Genomic DNA, 24,994 nt, shown 5'->3' with positions numbered 1-24,994 from the left:
AATAATTCTAGTTCTGAATCTAATGTTACCTCACTGAATCTTCCTAGAAACCTTATAATGTCTACATCATTTGCCAAATTATCAGATTAAAAGCCTGACTAGCAGCAGTTAATTTCAGAGTATAACTAATAAACAGCTCAGTATTTCACAATGTTGCAGATCAATGCAAGAGAAAGGTTAGAAAAAAATACATTCTTCCAATAGATTACAAGAAAAAGAAATCCGTCTAAGATGTGAATCATTATATGCTTCATACTTTGACTCTGTGCCTAGCTAGATAGCACTACTGCTGATAAAAAAATGAAAAATTTTCAAACATGAGTATATTATGCCAAGGAGATAGGAGTTTCTTTCAAGAAAGAATTTATTTCTAGATGTTAATCTCCAGGTTCAGGTTATAGACAGAATTAATGGCAGGGACTCACTGACTTCTAGAAGTAATTAATGCATTGCTTTATATTCCTTAGTAATAACCTTCCTCTTTTTCACTTGTTATAAGTTTCCCACCATACAGCACACAGGCCTTAAAAAAAAAAGTTCAATATGTGAACTCTGTGAGGGCTAGGGCTGTATCTTTAGTTTCTCATTGTAACTAACAAGTGCTTAGCACATAGTAAGTTTTTAAATATTTGATGGACTGAATGTGCCCATAAGAAAATGTTTAAAAACTAAGCCTTAGGAAAAATGAAATGCAATATAAGGCTATAGCCAACAATTAGGTATAACCTACGACACTTCGTAAATGCCTTTAGGAACATGAATTTATGAAAAGTGTATCTTATCTGAAACAGGTCAGCAAACTTTTTCTGTAAAGGGCCAGATAGTAATTATTATAGGCTTTGTAGACCATAAAACTGGACTACACCAAAATAAAAAGCTTTGGGCAGCAAAGGAAACCACCAACAAAATGAAAAGGCAACCTACTAAATGGTAGAAAATGTTTTGCAAATGATATATCCAATAAAGGCTTAGTATCCAAAATATATAAAGAACTTACACAACTCAAGACTAAAAAAGCCCCCAAACGTCTAATTCAAAACTAGACAGAGGACCTGAACAAATATTTTTCCAAAGAAGATCTACATATAGCCAACAGACACATCAAAAGATGCTCAACATCATTAATCACCAGGGAAATGCAAATCAAAACCACAATGTGTATCACCTCACACAAACCAGAATGGCTAATATCAAAAAGACAAACAATAAGTGCTGGCAAGAATATAGAGAAAAGGAAACCCTTGTTCACTGTTGGTGGCAGCGGAAATTGGTGCAACCACTGTGGAAAACAAAACAGTATGGAAGATTCCTCAAATAATTACAAGTAGAAGTATCATATGATCCAGTAACTCCACAACCAGATAGGTATTCAAGGAAAACAAAAACACTACTTGGAAAAGATATATGCACCCCATGTTCACTGCAGCATTATTTACAAGAGTCAAGATGTGGGAGCAACCTAAATGTCCATCCACAGGTGAATGGATAAATATGTGGTATATACACAAACACAATCGAATATTAACTCAGCCATTAAAAAAAAAAAAAAAAAAAGGAATCTTGCCATTCATAACAACATGGATGCACCATGCAGGAAGTATGCCAAGTGAACTAATTCAGACAAAGAAAAATACCGTATGATTTCACTTTTATGTGGAATCTAAAAAACAAATGAACAAAAAAACAAACACTCATAAATAAGGGGAACTAGTGGTTGCCAGAGAGAGGGAAGGAGTGGCGGATGGGTGAAATAGTTGAAGTGGATTAAGTAACAAATTCCCAGTTATATATTTGCATTTTTTTCTCAGTTATAAAATAAATACAACCCAGAGATGAAAAGTATAGCATTGGAAACATAGTTGATAATATTGTAATAGTGTTGTATGGTGTCAAACAGTGACTAGGCTTATCATCATGAGCAGTGAGTAATGTACAGAACTGTCAAATCACTATGTTGTACACATGAAACACAACACTGTATGTCAACTATACCTCAACAATAAAAATGTTTTTTTAAAAAAGATCTTTGTTGCAACTACTCAACTATTACAGTGGGAAAACAGTCACAGACAATATGCACACTAACAAGCATGGCTGTATTCCAATAAAACTTTACTCATGGAAACTGCAAATTTGCAATGTCATGTAGTTTCACATGTCATAAGATCTTGTCCTTCTTTTGGCTTTTTAATCAGCCCTTAAAAAAATATAAAAATTATTCTTAGTTCTCAGGCCATACAAAAACAGGTGGAAGACAGTAGCTGCCCATTCTCATCTATTTATTACATACTTTCACTGAGAATAAAAAATGAGTTTATATTTTAATTAACTATGTTAAACCTAACGTGAAGACAAGTAACAGAAAGTGGTTTTAAGTAAGTGAATAGGTTACTGAGGTCATATACTGCCTCTGCCTGTATCTTCAGAAACAGGTTATATGAAAAACTAAACTGGAACAAATGACATATGAACGCCACATCAAGACCATTTATTTGGGAAAAACATTTCAGGCTGTTAAAAACAGCACGGACTAAACCAGAATTCGGCTTCAAGGTATGTATGCCTCTTAAATTTTTTTTTTCTATGAAGACCTCCAAGTTTGTTTGAAGGACCTTTTCAACTGGCTACCAGATCCTTCCAATGGTTTCAACCTGGAAATTTAAAAAATAGAGAGGACTCTGCGCCATCCCCATGGTTCTCTAACCCAGGAGAGCTGGGATAGGACTCTGGCATTGCATTTTTAAATGTTAAAAATGCCATACATGTTGCTGACACTGCAAAGGGCTACCACTGCAGAAGAAGCATATGATCTAACTCTTATGTATATATTAGTCAGCAACTCAACTTAAGTATAAAACGAATGTGACTTCACAGAGTAACCACACGATGAGCTCCTTAAGAAACACGTCATCAAAAAAAATAGAAATAAAAATAAACACCTCATCGTTAAGACAACACAGATTCTTACTGTAATCTGCTTTTTAAAAAAGATTTTATTTATTGAGAAAGAGTGGAAGCGAGTGCACAAGCAGGGGAGAGGCAGAGGGTAAGGCAGAGAGAGAATCTCAAGCATACTCTAGGCTAAGCACCAGAGCCCCACATAGGGCTCGATCAATCTCAGGACCCTGAGACCATGACCTGAGCTAAAATCAAGAGTTGTATGCTTAACTGACAGCCACCCAGGCCCCCTGATTCTTAATCTTTAGCAATCTTCTATACCCCACCATGCACATGAAGTTTATGTCACTCTCCCAAACAAAGCACAGTTTTGCTGCCTTTGACAGCCTTACCATAGTAACAGATTTCATAATCATGAGACTCTCATATTTAGGAAGAGTAGCAAATTACACAGAGTGAGCTAGAAAGCTTTTACTTCCAAAATGTGACTACTTTTATTATCTCAATACAAAAAAAAAAAACAAAAAAAAACAAAACAAAAAACCCTTCAAGGAATAGCTCTAAATCTCTGTTCTATTTTTAGTCCAAAAATACACTAGTATTTTTGGACGAGTGAACCTGGAGGTATACAGAATGCCTCACTGGTATATTATCTTGTTTTCTTGATTTGCCAATTCGTGATGTTAATCACGATTTTCTGTTCCACAAGTTTCCCAACAATTCCTTCATTTTCTCAACAGTTCAAGAACATTGTAATATCAATGGCATAAATATATGTATAAATTTAATTTATTCAACAAATGTTTATGCAAATGCTACATGCAAGGAGGTGTAATAGATTCTGGGTAGACAGTGGCAATTAAAACACACATGGTCCTTGAATCCTTGATAGGGAGACAGATAATAACTGAATAAACAACTGCAAAGAGCTATAGGTGTATAACTAAGCAACAAGTGGGAGAAGGGAGTAGAATGACACGAGGAAAGTGGAAGGTTCCTACTTAAGAGTGGCCAAAGGCTTCTTGACGGTAACATTCAAAAGCAGAGACCTGAAAAAGGATGTAAAACACAGCATGTAAGGAATAGAGCAGAACATTCCAGAAACAAGAAATAACATGTGAAGAAGCCCAGAATCATGAAGACCTGATCACTTTTAAGAACAAAACCTTGAAACCAGAGTGTTTAATTATAGTGGAAAAGTGAGTACAATGAGATGAGGCTGAAAATAGCCAAATCATGTAGGGCTCTCTTGCCTTTCATAAGGAATTCATTTTTTTCCCCTAAGTGCTACTGAAAGTCCATGAAAGGTTGCAAGCTGGTAAATAAGAAAATCCCATTGAGTTTTTAAAGATTTTACTTTACTTGAGAGAGTGAGCACGTGCAGGGGAAGGAGAAAAAGGGGAGGATGGGGAAAGAATCTCAAGCAGACTCCCGCTGATCTCAGAGCTTGAGGTAGGTCTCAATCCCAGGACCCTGAGATCATCACCTGAGCAGAAACCAAGTGTGTATGTGAATGCTTAATTGACTGAGCCACCCAGATGCCCCAAGATCCACTGAGTTTTTAAAAACTGATTTTGGTTATAATGGAAAAAACTGAAAGGGGACAAGAAATAAAGAAAGGAAACCTATAAAGAAACTATAATAAATAGTCCAGGTGATAGATGGTGGTGGCTTAGGGTAGTCACACAAAGCACAAAAAATACCTACACTGAAGACAAACTCTAAAGTTTGATAGAGTACTAGTACTCTATCCAAAGATAGATTACAATAGGCTGGTTATAATAAATGAGAGAAATTAAAGTAGTATAAGAGGCATTAAAGAAGAATCTTGGGGATGCCTGGGTGGCTCAGTGGTTGAGTGTCTGCCTTAAGCTCAGGGTGTGATCCTGGAGTCCTAGGATCGAGTCCCACATCGGGCTCCCTGCATGGAGCCTGCTTCTCCCTCTGCCTATGTCTCTGCCTCTGTCTCTCTGTGTCTCTCATGAATAAACAAATAAAATCTTAAAAAAAAAAAAAAGAAGAACAAGAATCTTGGGTATCTGGGTTGTACAATTAGGTTGTGATACTGAGTTTATCCAATAAAGGGGAAGAGAAGGGGGAATATTTCTAGAACTCCACTGTCCAATACGGTACCTACTTGTCACATGTGGTTATTTACACTTACATCTTATTTTATTTTAAAAAAATGTAGTTTCTTCAGATTACCATATTTCAAATGCTCAATAGCCACATGTTACCATACTGGACAACCACCACAGAAAATTCAACCGGTGAGTGCTGTCACAGAAGGAAAAATGAAAAAATAAATTTAAAAAAAGATACCAAATGTTAAGTAGTCCAGCAAGACTAAAGCTAAAAAGCATTCACATAGTTGGGTCAACACGCAGGTCCAATAGGGAGCTCTATGGAGCATATTTACTGGAATAACGAAAGCAGAACATGAACTGGAATGGGAGATGAAAAGTGGAGACAAATCCATAGGGACACACTGTGAAATGGAGCAGTGAAATAAATGGGGCATTAGCTGGAGGAAAATAAAGGGTGTCCAATTCTAGAACATTCCCCCAGCCAACAAACCTTTATTGAACACCTGTAACTTCCAGACACTCTTCTGGGTACCAGGGACACAAAATTAAGACAAGACCAGGAGAGGAAGAAAGAACAAACAATGTTACTTCAGAGTATAATTAAATGCCACAAACCAAATAAAAGAATATGATGAAATGAAAACGAGTGAACAGAAAGACCTCAATGTGGAAGTGATATCTGAACATGAGCCATAAATGGCAAGAAGGAACCATCTCTGCAAAGGTCTGGAATATCCAAATGAGGTAATGATTCACTCAGCACTCATTTACCAAGTAACTACTATGTAGTATGACATTAGGCACTGGGAAGGAAACAGTCAAGGACACAGACAAAAATCCGTCTTTCTGGAGCTTACATTCTGGTAGGTTAAGAAAAAAGAAAACAAAAATAAAATGTTGTGTTATCTATTATGTTACAGAGTGATAAAAGATAAGAAGAAACATAAAGCAAGAAAGGAGATAGGAAGTTAGGGAAGGACTATGATTTTAAGACAGGACGGCAAGAAAAAGCCTGAAAGAGGTGAGGAAGGGAACCACGTTAGGAGAGCAAGCTTGACCAGTTGGAGCAAAAAACTAAGCACAGAAGAGGAGGGGGAAAGTAGTAGGTGATAGTGCTGAAAAGAGGGGCTTGTGCCTTTCCTGAATGAGATGGTAAGCACCTGGAGGTTTCTGGACAGAAAAGTTACATGATCTATTGCTTTAAAAGGATTACTTTGGCTACTGTGTTCCTCTACATTTTAGAGGAACAAAGGTGTAAGCAGGGAGACCTGTGAGAAAGCATGTGCAGTAATCCAGGCAAATGATTACAATGGCATGGCTATGGTAAGAAATGATGAGGTTTGGGATATTTTCAAAGGGAGAACACACAAGATTTGCAGACAGGGTTTAGTTATACTGTGTGAGTCAAGGACAATCAGGTTAGAAGCTTGAGTAACCAGAAAGAATCCGTTGCATTTAGGAACTAAGAGAAGCAGCCTTAGGGGAAACTAGGAACTCAGTTTTAGATACGTTAAGTTTGTGATGTTTCTTAGACACCCCTAATTTTTTTCAAAATAGTTAGATATTAGCATTAGAGTTCAGGGGAGAAACCCATACTAGGGATATAAATTTGTAAGTTATCAGCAAATTAATGTTATCTGTTTAAAGCTGTGAAACTAGGTTGTTGTTTCTTTTTTTTAAAAAAAAAGGTGGTCCTAAAACAAACTCTTAGCCACATGAACAAAGAGGTCGGAGAGAGAACAGAAAAAGTAAAGGAGACTAAGAAGGAACTGCCAATGAAGTACAAAGAAAACCTGCTAGCAGACACGGTGGCCTAGAAGCCAAAGAAAAAGTGTTTCAAGCAACTATGCCAAATGTTACTCATAGAATAAATGAAATGAGGACTAAAATTTTTTAATAATGGTTGCTGGTAGCGGCTCAAAAGAAAAGTGTATATAAGCAAATTTTTTCAAGGTATTTTGTGTAGGTGGTGTGTGAATAGGGAGACAGGAAGAAAAGTGTTTTAAAATGAGATAAACACTACAGTTCATCCACAGTGACAGAGAAAGTAAAGGGAACAGTCACAGATATGGGAACATGCAGGAATCCTTTCAATTATTCAATATGCTTAGTGAAATAGAAAGCAAGGGCATTAGATGAGTGAGAAAAGGGGAGGAGGTACTGGGATGTTTGAGAAAAAAAGAAATACAGTCATAAAAGAGGGTGAACTAACAGAACAGAGACCATTGGGCATGAAGCCAGAAAGGGATGAAGTTGTTGAGAGTATATACAAGAAAGTGATTATGATTCAACATGAAATTTCAGCTAGATATAAGTGAGGGTGAAGGATACGGAAAAGCTTGGATAGATTATAGGTTCTGGTGGAGCCGAAGGACTGTTAGAATTCAAAGTATTTACCAGAGGAATAAGACAGCAGGACACTTGAAATGAGATTGGGGAGGCAAGGTATTCTAAGACCTGACAATGGCAACATGTGGACGAAATTTAGAGTGAAAAATAAGATCACTGGAGAACAAACCAAGGAACTAATAAATAGGCCAGAATATTGGAAGCATCTTTTTTATCAAGCCAGACCAGGACACCATAAGCAGCTTGTGCCAGATTATAAATCAACACACTATTTCCTTTGTGGAAAAAAAAAAAAAAAAAAAAGACTTGCTACGAAAAAAGTCAACTGTACTCAACTAGTGAATTTGGTGACAGGTGATTTAGATTCTGGCACAAACCCCTTATCATAATCCATACTAGTAACAAACCGTTCAGACCAGATGACATTTTGAGTATCACTTCTCTACACGAACACTGATATCACCAAGAATTATGACAGAAATAAAGACGACAGTGAGCCAAGCTAATAAAGTGTTCAAGGAAGGAGGGAGAGGACCCTCACTTTTTCTTCTTCTCAAACATCCCAACACTTCCCCCAGGAAGTTGGTAGATGACTGAAATAAAGAGTGGTAGTGAGTAGTATAATTTGATGGCATGAGAGTCAAAGTCTGGAGTTCTGGAAAATAATGGTTAAGACGTGACAATGAGAAATAAAAACACTTTCTCTACCTCTTGGTTTAGTAGTAAAAGGTGTGCAAAAAAGGTACTGGGAAAGCTGTAAGCTCAGGGAAGAAGCCAGGTTACAGTGGGAGTAAAAAAGAGAAGGGAACATTCCCAAAATATGCTGAAAATAAAAGGGGTTTGCTGATGACTATGAGTTATAGAAGGCACACTGAGTGAATTTCAGGAGGATGATAAAAGGTGGCAGATGGGAGACCAAAAAAGCAATGAGATTAGAATCTGGAGGGACAAGGCTAACACAGAAAAATCAGGTATAATAACTAAAAAACAAAACCCTTGAAAAGGCATGGGTCAGGACTGGCCTCTAACCAAGATACACTATTTCCTCCATTTTAAAGATGGACACTTGATGCAGATTGACAGAGTGGTGAAGGAGTTCCTGCTTAGCTTCAGATGGGCGAGATGGGACTCACGAAGAGTGGAGAAGGTTAAATAGTCTTCCTGTCTTAAGAGCTTTCTAGAGAAATGTAATATGATCTGGGGTATAAGGCAGAGGGAGAAACCCGAGGCCCTTCAGCATAAAGCCAGGGTAGTCTTCAAGCATAATTAGTAAGTATTCTTTAAAAAAAAAAAAAAAATCAAATTTTCATATTTCCCAGCTTCCACTTTTGGAATACCAATTTAACTATCATTACTCTGCCTCACAACTGACCCCCAATCTTCAGATATTCCAAGACTTTTAATCTCTTAAACTTTCTAACCCCTCACTTCTTATTCAATGGGAAACAGAATCAGATTGGCACTGATTCAGGACCCAGGAAAAATGACAGCAGAATTAAGGTAGGAAATAATGACATACAGGACAACTATCAGATACAGAATAACGGTTTTACTACATGAATGGATCACAGAAATATTCATAATTAGAAAAACAATATAAACTTAATTTCACAGTCTCATGTGGCTTTTCCAACAGAATATCTTCTATATAAAAAAATAACGAAGAGTTGCCAGAAGAGAGACTAAACTTACTAACCTAACCGAAGAGTTCTATGTTCACACATACTAGGGTTTCCTGTAACATTTAATGTCTTCTCTTATATCTAACTCAACTATTAAGTAGATTGAAGTAATGTCTGACACTGCTGCAATCTTTCAGCAGCTCAGAAGAGAATTTAACTGTCTAAGCCAACACTTTCTACACAGCGGAATGGAATACAACTTGGGAATCTCCACAGTTAGATAGAAAAATGTTTCCAAGAAGCCCTTGTTCCTGTTTTACACATATGGCATTCATCTAGTATCTGGGAAAACTCAAAGACAGACTCACTCCCTACATCCTTACCCCCAAACCACTTAATTATACTTAAAAAAAAAAAAAAAAGTTTATAACAACTACCCCTCAGTGTAGCAAATTACTACAATCATTTAAGATCATCTTCAAACTACATTCCCACGAAATTCTGCAGTAAATCTAACTTCTCACACTTTTACATGAAAAACGTACAATAAAATGTATGTATGTATGCACATATACATCACAGCTATTTCAGCTATCCTAAAATCCTTTTAATAAAAGCAGCTTATTAAACTAACCCTTTGGCCTTTGCATATCTTTTACTTCCAAGTCAGATCAGCTATCAGCATTTAAGATAAAGATTTATTAATCACAGATACGGTTTGTATGCCATGAGGACTGACAAACTTAAAAGAACTGTACAGGCATTTTAAAAAATATCTCTCCCCCCGCTCCATTTTTAAAATAATTATTAAACCTGCTACAAATCAGTTAAAAGGAAACTATCAGTACAGCAATGTGTGAATTATGAAAACAAAACTGTGGGAACATTAATGAAGAAATGGACAGAAAAAAATAGGGGGGAAAATGGGAAGAGCTATGAAGCATTTTCACCCCAGCATTATCCAGCTGTTCACACTATTCAAACTGCTTTGGAGGCAGAGAGGGTAGCCTTTTCAACAAGTTAAAGAGGTAGGAAATTTCTAGAATATTACAAGAGAAACTTTACAGTAAAGTTACATAGGAATAGTGGGATAGGCCAAGGAGTAAGCATCCCTGAGATAGCTGCTCTGTGAAAACTCCACTGATCAGTTTTGTTTGTATTCTATACCGTATCATATACATACACAACTGTAACATTATTTTCAGATACTGCATTTTCCCTATGCACTGCATTTTCAGCCCAGACACAGTTTGATTTAAAGATAGTTTGCAGACTAAACACTCAAACTTTTCTAATTCCGGAAATGAAAAACTTCATCTTAGCAACAAAAGATTTAACCAAAATCTATTGAACTGCCTGCATAAATGTATTCTGAGTAGTAGTATGCATTAATTTAAGTAAAGCTTACATTTAATTAACCTTTCATTATCTAAACTTTGCTCTGAAGTTTTGGATTTGGTCTGATAATAGTTTATGTTAAAAGTGTAGACTTCAGATAAAAACCAGGACATGATTTAAAGACATCAATAAAACTTCAGGCTGACAGGACTACGTACACGAAGCTAGAATATGTCCAGCATTTTTAATATCTTCACAGATTAAAGTTTTGGTATCTCTTTTAAAAATGCACTTTAAAAAACTATAATTAAGATGATCGAGTTGTTAGTTCTCCTTTTCCTTGACCAAAACTATAATTCCTAAAATCAAGTGAGTTTCCCAGATTTCACGAACGAATTAATACAAAAGTGCTTTTAAGTTCCTAATGATAGAAGGCATTTTCCAAGGACCCAAACATGGCCCTAATAGTTTAATAGTCTTATTTCCTGTTATATGAATCCACAGACTCGTATTATCCTCAGTCATTTAGTAGAATCATTACCATAAGGAACTTACTCTAAGTGGGACTGCTGAAGATGTTACAAACTGGCAGTCGGTATATTTAATTTGTGCTTAATAGTGTCTTAAAACATGAATTTCACTCACCAACATGTGCAAATCAAAGGATGCACATTATTCTGTAACAACAACAACAACAACAACAACAACACAGATGATGTGGCAACATGAACTATAGTCCCACACACACAAGCTGGAACTGCTGAAGACTGCCTACTTCGTTAGACTGGACTTACACTCTCCAATTTATTGTATTCCACAAGGTCTCAGTTACCCTATATGGCCTGATCCTAGAAACATGAGTAGCCATTCCCACTAGAATAGAAAACCAATCCTTTATGGCTTTATGAAAGCAATCTTTAGTCGCCTATTTGAATGTCAAAATGTTGTATATTATAGTAATGAAGACAAGCAGCCAATTTTAAGAGATAAATTTAGTTCCTAATAGAATCTTTAAGTAAGCTGTATGTACAAACTTTTTAAAAGAACTTCTACATCCATATCTCATGGAAGTCTTGGAAAACTGGAACAGCAGCTATTCGACCTTAAGAAACAATAAATGATGCAAATACTAAGAAGCAACTTGAACATTAATTCCAAAAATGATCCTTTATGAAAAAACACAATCTATTTTCAATAATTTACATAAAACAAGGCATTCTTGCTGTGTTAAAAAAAAAACTCATAATAATGTATTTCTTAAATAGTAAAAAATCATCAATGTTTTCAAAAAATTAAATGTCAAAGGCAAATGGAGCAAGTGATGTCATATTACTTCTCCACAGTCAAGTTTTCGATTTCACTTCAACCACCCATTATGGAAAACAGGCAACATTTTAAAGTTTTTCTAAACTGATTTTCCATAAAATTAATATCTGACTTTCAATTTCAAACTGGATCAGAATCCAGTTTGAAACAAGGACATTTATAAAATAATGTTATTAATAGAAACATAAGAATTTTAATACAGGAATAGGGAGAAAGGTTTTTACTGAAAAATTTAAAGGGCAAAATATTGGCATAGTACGTCCTGACCCACAACCTTAGACAATAAGAGCCTATAGTATAACTAGGGCATTATAGTCTAGAGTTCACACACACTGAGCTAGTTTGGTTTCTATTTCTTAACAGAAATATTCCTTGATAATATAACTGAGTTGAGCACTTATTCATGTTTTACTGTGTAACTGATTTTAGACAAATTGACAATTTTTTCTGAGTATTTTAGTTTCTGTAATTCTTTAAGATGACAAAACACATGATCTTTTACCGCCAAATTATTATAGTGAGTTTTTAATTTTATCACCATGATATATTCAACCTACTTAAAGTGGCTTACACTAAATGTAATCCCTAATTTAACTTTGATCTTTCTCCTACAAATATTGGTTGAGATGACATTTTCTCAAGCCAATCTTTTAATTACCAGTATTGATATAGATAAGTTATTCTAGAATTCAAGAGGTTTTTTGATTGATGCTTTCTCATCAGAACTATTCAAAAATATATTCCACACAAACTTGATGAGGGGGGGAAAAAAAATCACAAGCATTACATTATATCCACTGGAGGGCACTCAACATGACCAAAGCATGCAATGAAAACATGCCCTAACACTACTCTCACTCTGCTGCTGCCTCAGATTTGAAGGAGACTCTAGGGGTGGGTAATGACTCTTAAAAGAAGAGGTGCCCACAATTAACAAATTCACAAAGGCAGTTAAACTCTAAAAAGGGGTTCCTAATGTGACTTTCTCTGTTAAGAGCATCTTTTTCATTAGAGAAAGTAGACTTAATGCATACTTTTTGTTCAGACCTCCGCAGATGGATCTAGGTTTCAAACTCAAGTCAAGCTGTCTCACATGAAACCCAAAAACAGAAGCAGCATTCTTAAGTAAACAGAGGAAATAAAGAACTTTCTCCTGAGTTTAAATGATGAAAAACTATATGAGTTAGTTCCTGCTCATTTCAAGCAACACGAATCATGTATTTTCCCTTCATGGAACCTAAGTATATACTTATTTTAGCCTAGTTCTCTATCACACAATTAGAACGGTATTACATAAACAATGGTCTGTTAAATAATGAGAACGGATTCTGCAAATCAGTATCCTCTATATAAGGGTACAGGAGGCAACAGCCACATGCTCTGGAATAATCAGAAGCAGTTCCTAGGCTATGTTTACTACTTACTTTTATGGTATAAAAATGTTTTTAGTCAAGCTATTTCAACAAAAGATATATCCCCAACAATTCCCAGCAAGAGAGCTACCGTAAGAAAACAAAGTTAATACAACTAATGTTTTCATAAACGATGTCACAAGTCAGTATGTAGCACTACACAAGAATTTTAAGACTTTATTAGAAGTTTGTCCTACACAAAAATCATTCAAGCTGGGTTAGCAGTTAAGCATACTTCCAACCAAGCTCAAAAGTTACCACCTACCTGTCTGCAATTATTGATTATCAACAACTAGTAAACCGTGAAAGGTTAACAAATTCATGTTATAACTGGACAGATTGTGTTCTTTCATTTCAATAACACAAAAGTTTCATTTGACTAAATATACTTAGTCCATTTTTGGCGATTGTAATTTCACTGCTACTTGTAACCATAAAAAAGATATTCAAACTTTTGAGTGATCCACATCCCTAGCTAGATCAAGGATAGTTACGCTCCCCTTCCTACCCTCCCAACAATACAAAAGAATATCTACACAGTTTCCTTAAGTGCTACATCTTCAAATACCCTTTGAGAAATCTGCCTACTTCACGTCTTCCCTTCCTATTTGGGGAGGGAAGTACCTATTAAAACAGGCACACAAAACTTTATTTATATGAACAATTTTTATTCTGTTTTACTAGTCATAACTAGTAACAGAAGGAAGCTCAATTCAGCTAGGTAAGTTTTAATATTGGGAGTACACATGCATTCTATATAATCATCTTAGCAAAAGACGAAGATTAACAATTAGTTCAAAAGAAGGAAAACTAGAATACTTCTTGACACTTGACGACCAGTGAATGTTTTACTTTATTAACACCTTATTTTTAAAGCTTAGCTTTCTCTGAAAGCTATTTAAAATGACTTCCAGCCTCTGGAAGAGTTGCAAGCTTAGTACTCCACACAAGGGCTCTAAGTTGCACGCTATACTAAACTTCCTAGTGCATTTTATTTCCCCTTCAAGGACTTCAGACTTGAATAGTTTCAGCATTCCTTTAATCCTATAGAACAGTCTTCTGCAAGTTTTTCAAGTTACTGTTGCAATCACTTTAGGGCCTTGGCCTTGTACATGGCCTTCGGAACAAAGACTGGGTCAAAGTAATGAATACTGGGTGCAAATTAAGCAAATTTTGAGAAACGACATTCTCAAGTAAACCTTAATGGTACTTTTTGTCTTAAATCTAGAGATTGTGTGGGTTTAAATGTTCAAGTAAAATAAACACCGCAGCCGCCCTGGTTCGGACCCAAAACAAAGCCTCCAAAATAGAAATTTATGTCACTAATTTAAGCAGACACCTAACGGCAGCGTTTTGCACATTTCAAGCTACGTCTACTCTTTTGTAGCGCGAAGATACCTAAGGGTACTCAATGTTCACCAACTGACAATAATGCAAGAGCTTCCTAAATTCCACACAAAATACTTCATAACTTCAGCGATCTGAAAAACATTAGCCCAGACTTTATCAAAGGATAGCCGTCTCTTCAAGTTGATGTCTAGTCTAAGCCACCACTATTCATGATACAAAGCTCTCATTTCATTAAAACCACTCCTCGATTTCCTTTTGCCGACCTCTGCATACCAGCAGGCCAGTCTCTCTTCATTCACGACTCACAAACTCGGGGGGGGGGGGGGGGGGGCGGGGGGGGGGGAGGGGAGACCACAGATGTCTGGAAGATAGAAAGTGTGGAGACAATGCTCCCTCCAAAAGGGAACAGAAAACCAAGGAAACAACTACACCCAACTGCCGAAGCTTTTTAAGTTTCGCGGATCCAGGAGCAGGCTTTTTGAGAACTTCCTAAGTCTCGGTTCAAAATCCTCTCCCCCGAAACAAAACACTCAAAAGAAGTTGCAACACTTGAATTCTATGTGGTCGATTTCGCGGCGGGGGGGGTGGGGGGGGGGGGATGAGGGGATGGAATTCACTCTGCTGGAAAGAAGAGTGCCCAAAAAATCATGTTTAGCTGCCATAAAAGTATTTGAATCGGTCATTTTCTACCAACCAGCTTCCCGAGGCACCCCGAAGCCGAATCCCGCCCTCCACTTGGTAAGGGACAGTAAGCCAGGCGCCCTGCCCCCCGGCCCTGTTCTCACCGGGGTCTCACGCCCCCCGCCATGAACCCCGAGACCTCGGTGCGCCGCACGCCGCCTTCACTCACCTGGCGCGGTACGAGAAAACACACGCGCGGGGCGCGGGGCGCGGGGCGCGGGGCTGTGTGCAAGCCCCACTGACGCATCGCGCCGTCTGCGCTGGTAGTTTGGTTCCTCTAAGGTTTAAAGTTGCCTGGATCTAAACAAGCACCGGTGCCAAACTCAGAGGCAGGGGATAAAAAAACAGTAACGATCCCCTCAAGAATTCCCTTCATTCGTCCCTTTAAGATCGAAACCAAGGAACCCGAGCAGCGAGTCTACTGGCCCTACCGAGCCGGCAGACGGGACCCGGGCGGCGTCCCAGGCCCGGCGCCCCGACCCCAGTCCCCGCGGCCGCCGGGAAGGCGGAGCCCCCGACCCGCGCCCCCACCCCGCCCCCCGCCCCCGCCCCCGCCCCTCACCCCGGCCCGGAGCATCCCGAGGCGCAGGGTCCCTCCCCCAAACTCGCCGCGGCCGGAGCCCCCGGACGGAAACCACAGCCGCCCCCGCGCCCGCGCCCGCCCCCGCCGGCCCTCCAGCTCCCGGACGCGCCCTCGCGGCGCCCCCTCCCCGCCGGCGGCGCCCCCGGGCCCCGAAGAGCCGCGCGACCGGAACCCGGGCCCGGCCGCCGCCCTCCGCCCTCCGCCCTCCGCCCTGCGCCCTCCGCCGCCTCCCCGGCGCCCCCAGCCCGCGGCCCCCGCCGCCCACCCCGGGCCTCCGCGCCGCGCAGGGCCCGGCTCCCCGCCGCCGCCGGGACCGCGCGCCCGCGACGAAGTTTGGCTCGGAAGAGGCGGCGGGAGCAGCCGCGGAAGCGAAGGGAAGGGAAGGGGCGCCCAAGCACCTCAGGGGGACAGGCTCCTCCCGCCGCTGGCGTCCGACCGTCCTCGGCCTGCGGTGGCGGCTCGGCGGGGGCTGGAGCTGCTCCGCGGACCTTCCTCCGTCTCCGCCTCCCCCTGCGCTGCGCTCCCAGGGCCGGGCCGGCGCGGCTGCCACAGACCGAGAGGCTTAAAATGGCGCCGCACAAGGAGCTCTTATAAGTCGCGCGGCGGCCGCTGTATCCTGCCGCCGCCGGCGCAGCGCGGAGCGTTCCGCCGCGCGAGGACAAGGGGCGGGGCGCCGAGAGCGGCGGAAAGTAGTCCCCGCGCCGCCCCGCGCCGCCCGCGCCGCCCGCGCCGCCCCGCGCTCGCCGCCGTCCCGCCGCCCGGGGCCGGGGCGGGGCGCCCGCGCGCTCCCCGGCCGCTCCCCGGCCGCTCCCCGCGCGCTCCCCGCCCGCTCCCCGCCCGCTCCCCGCCCGCTCCCCGCCCGCTCCCCGCGGGCCGGCGGGACACGCGCGAGGTCGCCCGGCTGCGCGGCTCCGCGGGACGGCGGGCGAGGGCGCCGGGGGCCGCGGGGGCGGACGCCCGCTTGCCTCGCGCCGCCCGCCGCCCGCTCCCCGCCGGAGGCGGCCTCTCGGCGCTGGCGCTCGGGGGCGGGGGGCGGGGGGCGGCGGCGCGGGCGGCCTGGGCCTCGCGCTCCCCGAGCCGTGCGCCGCCGCGCGGCCCCCCGGGTCCGGGCCGTGGACCCCGCGTCCCGGCGGGAAGTGAGCCGGGGCCGGGCCGCCCGCGGTCCCCTCCCGAAGGCCGTGAACTCTCCGGAGAACGGGCGCCCGGTCCGCAGTTCAACAAGTCGCGCTGGGAGCGAACGACCGGTGGGCACGGATGAGCTCTAGGGCCCCGTCAATTAGGTTGATTCTTACAGATTCCATTTTTATCTGGTTATTTGTGGGGATGTTTCTTTGGAGGAAATGCATTTCGAAGGTAATACTTTTGAGAAATGGATGGTGTTGTTTATGGGAGGAGTCATCAATCAGGCAGCTTGCGATTTTTTTTTTTTTTAAACTAATTTTCGACTCCTCAAAAACACTTTCTAATTCGTCTTAATAGGCCGAAGTTGAGTCTTCATTTCCCTTGGAAAGGTCTCGATTGTCATCCAGCAAGATTGGCATTGATTAAAGCTGAAACCATTATGATCGATTCAGTTTGTCTGTTGTTTATGCTTATTTTTCCTCCAAAGCAATGGAGAGTGCAAAAAGCAACAGTGAAAGTTGTCTGGAGGCTTTTATCCCTGTAATTAATGCATGCAAACAATAGGTCTCTATACATAGGTAAGAGCAGAAAACCCACTTATTCACCCCTGGAGCAGCATATGTAGTTTTAGGCAAGCTAACGTTTCAGGGCCAACATGTTCTTTAAATAATTGTGGGTAGTTTCTTCCCCCGTGTTAAAGATATTTTACTACATACAGTGGTAACGCTCAACTGCTGTGACCACACTAGTGGAAAAAGTACACACACTAAGATGATTTTTGGTGAGATCCATTGTCTGGAATTACTTCCTCGTTTGTCTCTTTGCTAGTAATTCTGTAGAATTAAATGAGCCAGTGGTGATTAGCTCTGGTAGTCAGAATTCAAACACATCATACAGAAAAAGTTATTTTCGTCAAAGCGGCGTTTCTCGTATAAACTCGAATTGTAAATAGCATTTCCAGGCACTGATCCCCCCAATTTTAATCCTCACATACGGTATTAAGGAATATGCAGTTGATTTGACTAGAGTCAGACATTTAAAATCAGATGACTGATCAATCAATAGTTGAGGAATTTTTTTATGGATGTCTCCTTTTTCTATATTCAGTTTCTGTGGTGTTTTTGGCTTTTGTTTCTTTGCACTCTCTTAAAACTGGTTAAGACACATTCGCACCATTCGAGCATCTAAGGGATAAAACTCTTCTATGTTTGTATTTCTTTATTCAGATGCCGGAATAAATGAAGCATTTTCTATCACTTAGATATCTTGATCTAAATTTGGAATTAAGATTTTTAAAGCCCTGCTAATGCTGTAAGCAAACACAATGTTATTAAAGGAAATGTAAAATTTGCAACAATACAGTAAGACAAACTGTTTTTCCCATCAAATTGAAGTGTACTGAAGAATTAGTGGGTAGCTAGCATTTAGAAAAATTTGTTGAATGTAACAGATTGCTCAGAATTTTTATTTGCTTCTCTCAAACAACAGAAATTGTCCCAATTGTCTCACCAAAGATATGACATGAATAACTTCTGTGAAATGAAGACAAATGCTAACATTAAGCCAAGGAGAAACAGAAGCATCAAAATACCTGATGAGCTGGTGAAATAAGTGGTTTTTTTGTCAAATTGCTTTTTCAAAATTGACCTTGGGCAATGTGTTTCATAAAAACACTTGGTTATCTTTTTACACCTTTTTCTTCTAGAGCTGGCCATTGGGGTTTGACATAAATTAATCCATTTTAATGCAAAAGACTGCATTAAACAACAACAGCAACAACAACAACAACAAAAATGCGGAAGACAAATGGTTCTAAATTTCAGGCTCTGTGCCTAGAAACCCAAAGTGTCGCCAGCTGGTTTAACAGAGGAAGTATTACTTGTCATGATATTAGACCATTGGCATATCAAGCAGTGACTACATGGAACCTGAAATGTAAAAGCGCCCCTTCACTAAAACATACACTTTTGAATCACCTTTAGGCACAGAAAAAATGCTCAGATTGTGCGCTTCCAACAGAGACATTAGTCAAGTCAGCACTGGAAAGAAGGCCCATTCACTTTTTGGATAGTTAACTATCAAATCCATTAATTAAACATTTATTGAGCACTAAGACAATGAGCTTCCTTTAGAGAGAGGGGAATGAGTGACTGGCTTCTTTTGATTAGGTCCCTTAAATTAATGTATAATTGTGGCTGTTAATCAATCCAACTTAAACGTAAACAGAGACAGTAGAAAATAAGCTGTGAAACGAGGGTGTGGTCTCCTCTGGACTCTATATCCGAATCTCCTTGGGAAGAAACCTCTCCCAGCAGAAAGGTAAGACTAAATAATATTCCATGCATTTATGAATAGTAAGTCCCAATTTCCCTAAGAAGTTCTGTTAAAAAATATTTCTTTCTGACAACGTGGGAACACTGGACAATAATCAGATCAGCTTTTCATTTAGCAGCTCATCAAGTGGCTATTTATGGATTGGGACTTTTGATTTGCAATACATCATCTCAGGATTCAGTGTTATCTTTTGATTTCTTTCCAGCTGAACAGGCTAAGTAGTTGTAAATACCTCTTGTCAGACTACATGGTTGGCTATTCTCGCACACAGAAGTAATCTAGGAACCCACTGGGCAAATTCGGGCGGAGAGCCACTGTGGAAAGCTTGCATCGGGTGTGCACTGCAGAGCGAGGGAGGGGCGGTGAAGGTGGTGGGAGGCGATGGCCATGGTGGTGGCCGTGGCAGCAGCAGTGGTAGCTGTGATCATGGCGGCTTCAGTTATGCCAGGAACACGCTTCCTGCTTGGAGTTGCATGTCCTCGAGGCCTTCCTTGGTTTGACACAACAGTCCTTGCCATACTAAGGAAGCACATTTACTGGCTACCATAGAAAGTGTGAAGGAAAAGCAATGGAGGCATCATCCATGATATTTAAAGAACACAAAGGTATATGTTTCTCAGTGTTTCTAAGAAATAAGATAAATACCGCGGCATTGCAAGGAAATCACGCTTTGGAGACATATGCACACGCCCCCCCACCCCCCCACACACCCCTCTATTAAAAATTTCAAAATGGTTGCAGATATCTCATTCACAAGAAGGTTAAAGGCGTTTCCCATCGCAAGAAGGATTAACTTACCGGAGGATTCTGGGACTGCAGATGTATACTGCGGCAAAATCCTAAATTCATCGAAAAAAATCATTTCTGGACTCCAGCTGCTAAAAATAATAGAATTATAGTAAATCATGGATAAGATTAAAACAAGCCATTTTCACATTCCAGGGCGTTGAGAAAAAAATGATTCTTTTCTTTTAACTCATTTCTTAAACAATGCAAATTTTAAAGTAGCCTTTCTTTCCAGAGCACGCAGCGCCATGAAATCGATAATTTTTGATCTTTCGGTTAGTAGGCAACATGGTGAGCTATTGCAGGGACTGCAGGCAGCAGACATGTTCTTGTCAGCTAAAAATTTTCATATTGTTTTTGAATCCATTGAGATTTGTAGATGTGATATCACCGGTGTTTTTTGTTTTAGCCTGCACTGGGCTATGGGGACGCAAACTCTCAGTTTATCGACATATACATGTCTATTGCTTTATATATATTAAAAACAGGGAGTCTTACTGGATCTTAAACAAAAAATTATGTAAAAGGAGTGGCTGGTGTGATTATAATCCCATCATGCAGGGTCCACGGTTCCCATTTAGTGAAATTTCGCAGAGGGCAACTTCTTAAGAACATCCCTGCTGTGCAGAGTGAAAAGCATGAACAAACCAAAGACAGAATTCATCTGTGTTTATATTTTACAAACAATGAAAAACCTACTCTTTGTATGCCTCTTTTCCCCCACCTTATTATTTCATGAAAACTGCAGCATTTTCCCCGCCCCCATCCAAACACTCACCACCCCAGCATTGCAGTGTTCCGTCCCTCTTTTGCTTCTCCTTCGTCTTCTTTTTCGCTTTCACAAATTCTGCACGCGCCATCTTTGTGTGGGGTGATTCTTTGCTAATTTCAGTGACCCATTCTCTTACAAATCGGTTCAGAAATAGAAAATTATAGTGCGCTTTGGGGCTTAATTTGCCTAAATTTCTTTCAGTCTTCCCTTCTGACATAGAAAAATGGAAACGACAGGGGGGGAAGCCCCCCAAAAAAGAGAGATTTCTATTATTTCCATAACCTGTTGTATACAGTGGTGATAAAAAATATTATTAACATAATAGCAACAGCTGCAGCCTAAATAGAAGCTATGAGATAATTAATGTGCTACAACAAATTAATTTGCTGCAGGTGCCTCTGCTGTGAACTGAGTAACCCATGCCATATAAAGTCTAAATACAATTATGATTCCCCCCACACACTAAAGCAAAATACAGAGCAAAATGTCTTGTTCGGTAAATATATGCATGCCTATTGTAAAAAAAATAAAATCCTCCCCGGCCCTTTTCCCCCTTGGCCCCCATCAAGCCATCTCAAATGGTTTAGTCATCAGTGGATAAGTGTGGAGTTGGATCGGGCGTTGTGTGTATGTACAGAGGTGGAGGGGATGGCATTTTTAAGCATGTGGAGGTTTTGTCCTAAGTCTTAGTTGGAAAACGTATGGACCACCTACAGATTTCTTTTTAAAAAATTAGAGATAGTTTCTAAAATTTAAGAGCTCGATTGGTTTTATAACAAAAATTAGGTAGATTCATGTGTACAGCTAAACGAAAAATAACAGTGTTGAGCAGTTGTCCATCTGAATTAATTTTTTAAAAAATCATCTATCCTATAAAAGAAATGTGCCTGTGGTGTGGCACTCTTCATTGATGCAGAAGAGAATTTTTTTTTCTCTCACTTGCTGTCAAGTTGAGCATTTATGGATAATGGTTGCTGGTTATATCACAAGTATGTGCCAGAAATACACTGCGTCAAAGCAGCTCGGACAGGGACCTGGGGAAGGTCACAATGCCAGAAGCAAATGTCCGTTTTCTGTTTTGCACCACTCAGCAAAAAAATACCTTTGGGCCTAGGAAGGTGGAGGAACGTACAGATTGAAACTTTTTTAACTTCCTGACTAAAAAATGCTCTTTTGGAGTAAGGACCTGGTCATTTCTGACTTTTCTTCCAGGAATGCCACTGAAAGAGATGACATTTTGTATTCATTGCAGCCTTGGTTTGTTGTCTGTTAAAAGCAAGAAACTATACATTTTTATCATGGTCTAAGTATTCAAGGCTCTTGGTTATTGGAATCTATTTTATTGGATGATCTTACATTCCAATTCTAAATCTTGGAATAAATTCAATTAATTTCTTAAATAATGGACAGAGTTCTATAGTATTTTGATTTGACTTTGCAGAAATTTTAGTTCTGGGAGACAATATAAGATTATTCAAACAGAACACTATTCCAGCTATCCCCAGAAGGGACACTGCATGTGCACAAGTTTTCTTTAAAATAGATTTTATTTCTCATATTTCTTTTGGGTGGACAAGAGGTACTTGTCACTATCATTCTGATGCGGAGGTGCCGTACATTTGTCCTACCACTTCTCATGCAGTGACGGGCATGCATTTTACTCCATCTTTCTTTTGTTTATACCAAAGCCATCTTCACATCTGCTCATATTTTGAATTTACAATTAGAGAATTTGAGTTGGTGGAGGGAAAGAAAAAGAAACAAAGACCCCTGGTTTTCTTTTAAAATGAGAAGAAAGAAATTCCTTGGTAAAAATGAGAAAAGTTGACAAGTATGTAATATATACATCTCCTCCAGGATTTTCCAGTAATTTTATGTCAGCTGACTGTGTCATTCCACACAAATGTAACTCTCTGAAATCATATCGTTCTATAAAATTGTGATTTTGAAATCAATTAGGGAAAAGAAAAAAAACTGCTTTTATTTCTGTGGCTTCAACTGACTGTCCATTCAAAATATTTTTCCTCCCACTCTAAATTGTATTCAAATATAAGCTGTAAGAAATCAAGACAGTAAATGTCTAACATGTATTTCTCTTTCCCATTCGTGTTCTCTTTTCATAGTGTAAACCATCCCTGGTCTCTCAGCCCTGTCTCATATGACTTAGTTTTCGGAACCTGTATTCTTAGATTGTCAGGATTAGTGACACTGTGCAGGTTCTCGGGAAAAAAAAAAAAAAAAAAAGGAAAGAAAGAAAAGAAAAAAAAATGTTGTTGTTGAAAGCCAACTCATTTTGGGGTGGTTTGTTACACAAGCTAATTAATATATCTAAGATGATTCAATTTTTGGCTTGTTTTTACCAATCACTAACTGATCATTAGGATCCATTTACTAATGTTGATCCTGAGCTGGTTGTCTTCTAAAACAAAAATTTCTAAAGATTTTGCATTGAGCAATCTTCTTCGTAAAACAATTCTGAATATGCACCTTCAGATGTATATTTATTTAAATTATACACATGTACTGCTATCAGTGCATACATGAAATATTAGTGATGCTTGGCTTTTTTTTTTAGATAAAAAGTAAATAAAGGAATTGCAGTATTTTATTTTTTCATCCCAATGAATCCTCATGTGCACTTTCTGGGTTTTATTCACTCCACTCAGGACCGCTTATTAAAATTCTGAAATCTTTCACATAATCTGCTTATTTAAAGCATTATTTCACCCAATTTGAATGGGTGTGCTTCATTTTTTAAAACTAAACTCAGAGCTTTATTTATTATAGCTGCTGATTATTGCAGAATCCTTTAGGAAATTACACATTGATCTTTTCTATTAACTGACTTTAAATAAACCCTCTGGTAAAAACTGCCATTCACGTTTCTAGCAAGTGTACCTAGAATATATACTGGTTGATGGAGTCTCTTGTATCACCGTTTTCTCTGAATATTTAACTCTTTTGTGTGGGGGGTCTCCCATGTCTTTCCCTTCTTTAGGGAAGGTGTTAACCTTTTCAATAAAGAGGATGAGGGTGCCTTTTCAATGTCAAAAGATTCTGAGAAAGCTCAAATAATAGTTGTACTTTTAGTGTCGATTGAGAATCCACATAGTGATAAAAAGCTCCTATAAAGTCAGTAATGCTTTTAAACGAATTTATGTTTTATTAATCCCAGTGGAATCGACATGAATTTGAATACTAATCACAAACATATGGGAAAGACTCATTTTTCAGTGCACAGACAATTCTTAGTACCCAAATGGGTTTTTGAAGCTCTTGCTTAACTTGGTGGTGAGAAAACCATCGTGGTAAGGAAAAGAGGAGACGCGATTCCTACTCTGCTGTGCCCTAGCCATGTGACCTGGAGAGGCTCTCTAATCTGAGTCTTGGCGTCAGCTCTGTGGTGGCAGTCCCAGGAATCCAAATGGTGGCTTCCGTTTGTTGAGCTTCTGCCAAATTTGAAGCCTTGCCTTTGACAACCCAGTAAACTTCACCTTTTCACCTATAAGACCTCTTTAAACCATCACAGATAGTGGGGTCGGGAAACATTATTTTTTCCCATTTCCCATTTGGAGGACTTGAGATTTAGGGAAATTAAAGAGTTTGCTCAGGTTACAGGCTAGATAAACAGTACTGGAATTAGAACTCCAGACCTGTGTTGTCTGGTACAGTAGCCATTAGCTGCATGTGGCCATTTTAATTCAAACAGAAATAAATTAAAATCAAATAAAAGTAATATTCGGTTCCCCAGCCTCATTAGTACATTTCAAGCACTCAGTAACCATACGTGGGCTACCATATTGCAAGGCACAGATAAAGAACCATCATCATGGTGAGTTCCACCTGACAAGGCTGAGCTACGAACTAGACTGACCAGTTGCAAAGCCCATACATTTATCAGTGGACTTAACTCTTCCTTACCCATTCATTCCTTTGCTCATTGAATCATTGAACTAACATTTACTGAATACTTAGCACATGCCAGGCACTGTGTTGGACCCTAGAGAGTTTTCTCATTGTCTTGGTGTCCAGAGCAAATGCAATTAACATTAAAGAGCTTCTTAGGCTTGTAAGGTCCTAGATAAAAGTGAGATACTTTTGTGTTGTCCTTGCTATGATGTAGTGAGACTCCACTTCACTGAGGGCAGGGTCTATGCCACTCTTTTTTAGAATCCTGTCCTCCGTTCCTCACCCCTCTGGCACTCAGCAAGGTGCAATATCCAACAAAAGTGAATGCAGAGCTTCCCTGTAGAGGGCATGTATATCAGTTTCATCTAAACCCTTTTCCTAAATTTGGCGAATTCATCAGGTAGAGTATCGTGAGCAACATGGTG

The 24,994-nt window shown here is 40.0% G+C and overlaps 1 protein-coding gene and 2 long non-coding RNA genes across 16 annotated transcripts in view; 1 reads left to right on the top strand and 2 right to left on the bottom strand.

Moving 5' to 3' along the window:
* CTNNB1 (catenin beta 1) overlaps positions 1-16,372 on the bottom strand; it is a 40,669-nt gene extending 24,297 nt beyond the window's left edge. For 2 of the 14 annotated variants that reach the window (XM_072726549.1, XM_072726543.1), the window contains exon 1: positions 16,045-16,306. The gene's annotated coding sequence lies outside the window, so the exon portion shown is untranslated. Of the gene's footprint in view, positions 1-15,232; positions 15,364-15,911 lie in introns of all 14 variants that reach the window. The other 12 variants (XM_072726544.1, XM_072726547.1, XM_072726550.1 and 9 more) reach the window with 12 other exon arrangements.
* A 319-nt stretch (positions 16,373-16,691) lies between these two features.
* Positions 16,692-17,215, top strand: LOC140594443 (uncharacterized). The gene is made up of 2 exons (XR_011995234.1): positions 16,692-16,999; positions 17,126-17,215. It is a non-coding gene; the product is annotated as an uncharacterized lncRNA (long non-coding RNA).
* A 997-nt stretch (positions 17,216-18,212) lies between these two features.
* On the bottom strand, positions 18,213-21,168 carry LOC112921627 (uncharacterized). Its single transcript, XR_003235278.2, has 3 exons — positions 20,667-21,168; positions 19,901-19,980; positions 18,213-19,642 (listed from the first exon to the last, which is right to left on the bottom strand). It is a non-coding gene; the product is annotated as an uncharacterized lncRNA (long non-coding RNA).
* Between the last annotated feature and the right edge of the window lie 3,826 nt (positions 21,169-24,994).

The sequence above is a fragment of the Vulpes vulpes genome, chromosome 11 (genome assembly GCF_048418805.1).
Source record: "Vulpes vulpes isolate BD-2025 chromosome 11, VulVul3, whole genome shotgun sequence".
Classification (NCBI taxonomy): domain Eukaryota; kingdom Metazoa; phylum Chordata; class Mammalia; order Carnivora; family Canidae; genus Vulpes; species Vulpes vulpes.
Note: the sequence above shows the minus strand (reverse complement) of the source record. Positions and strands in the feature narration are given on the sequence as shown.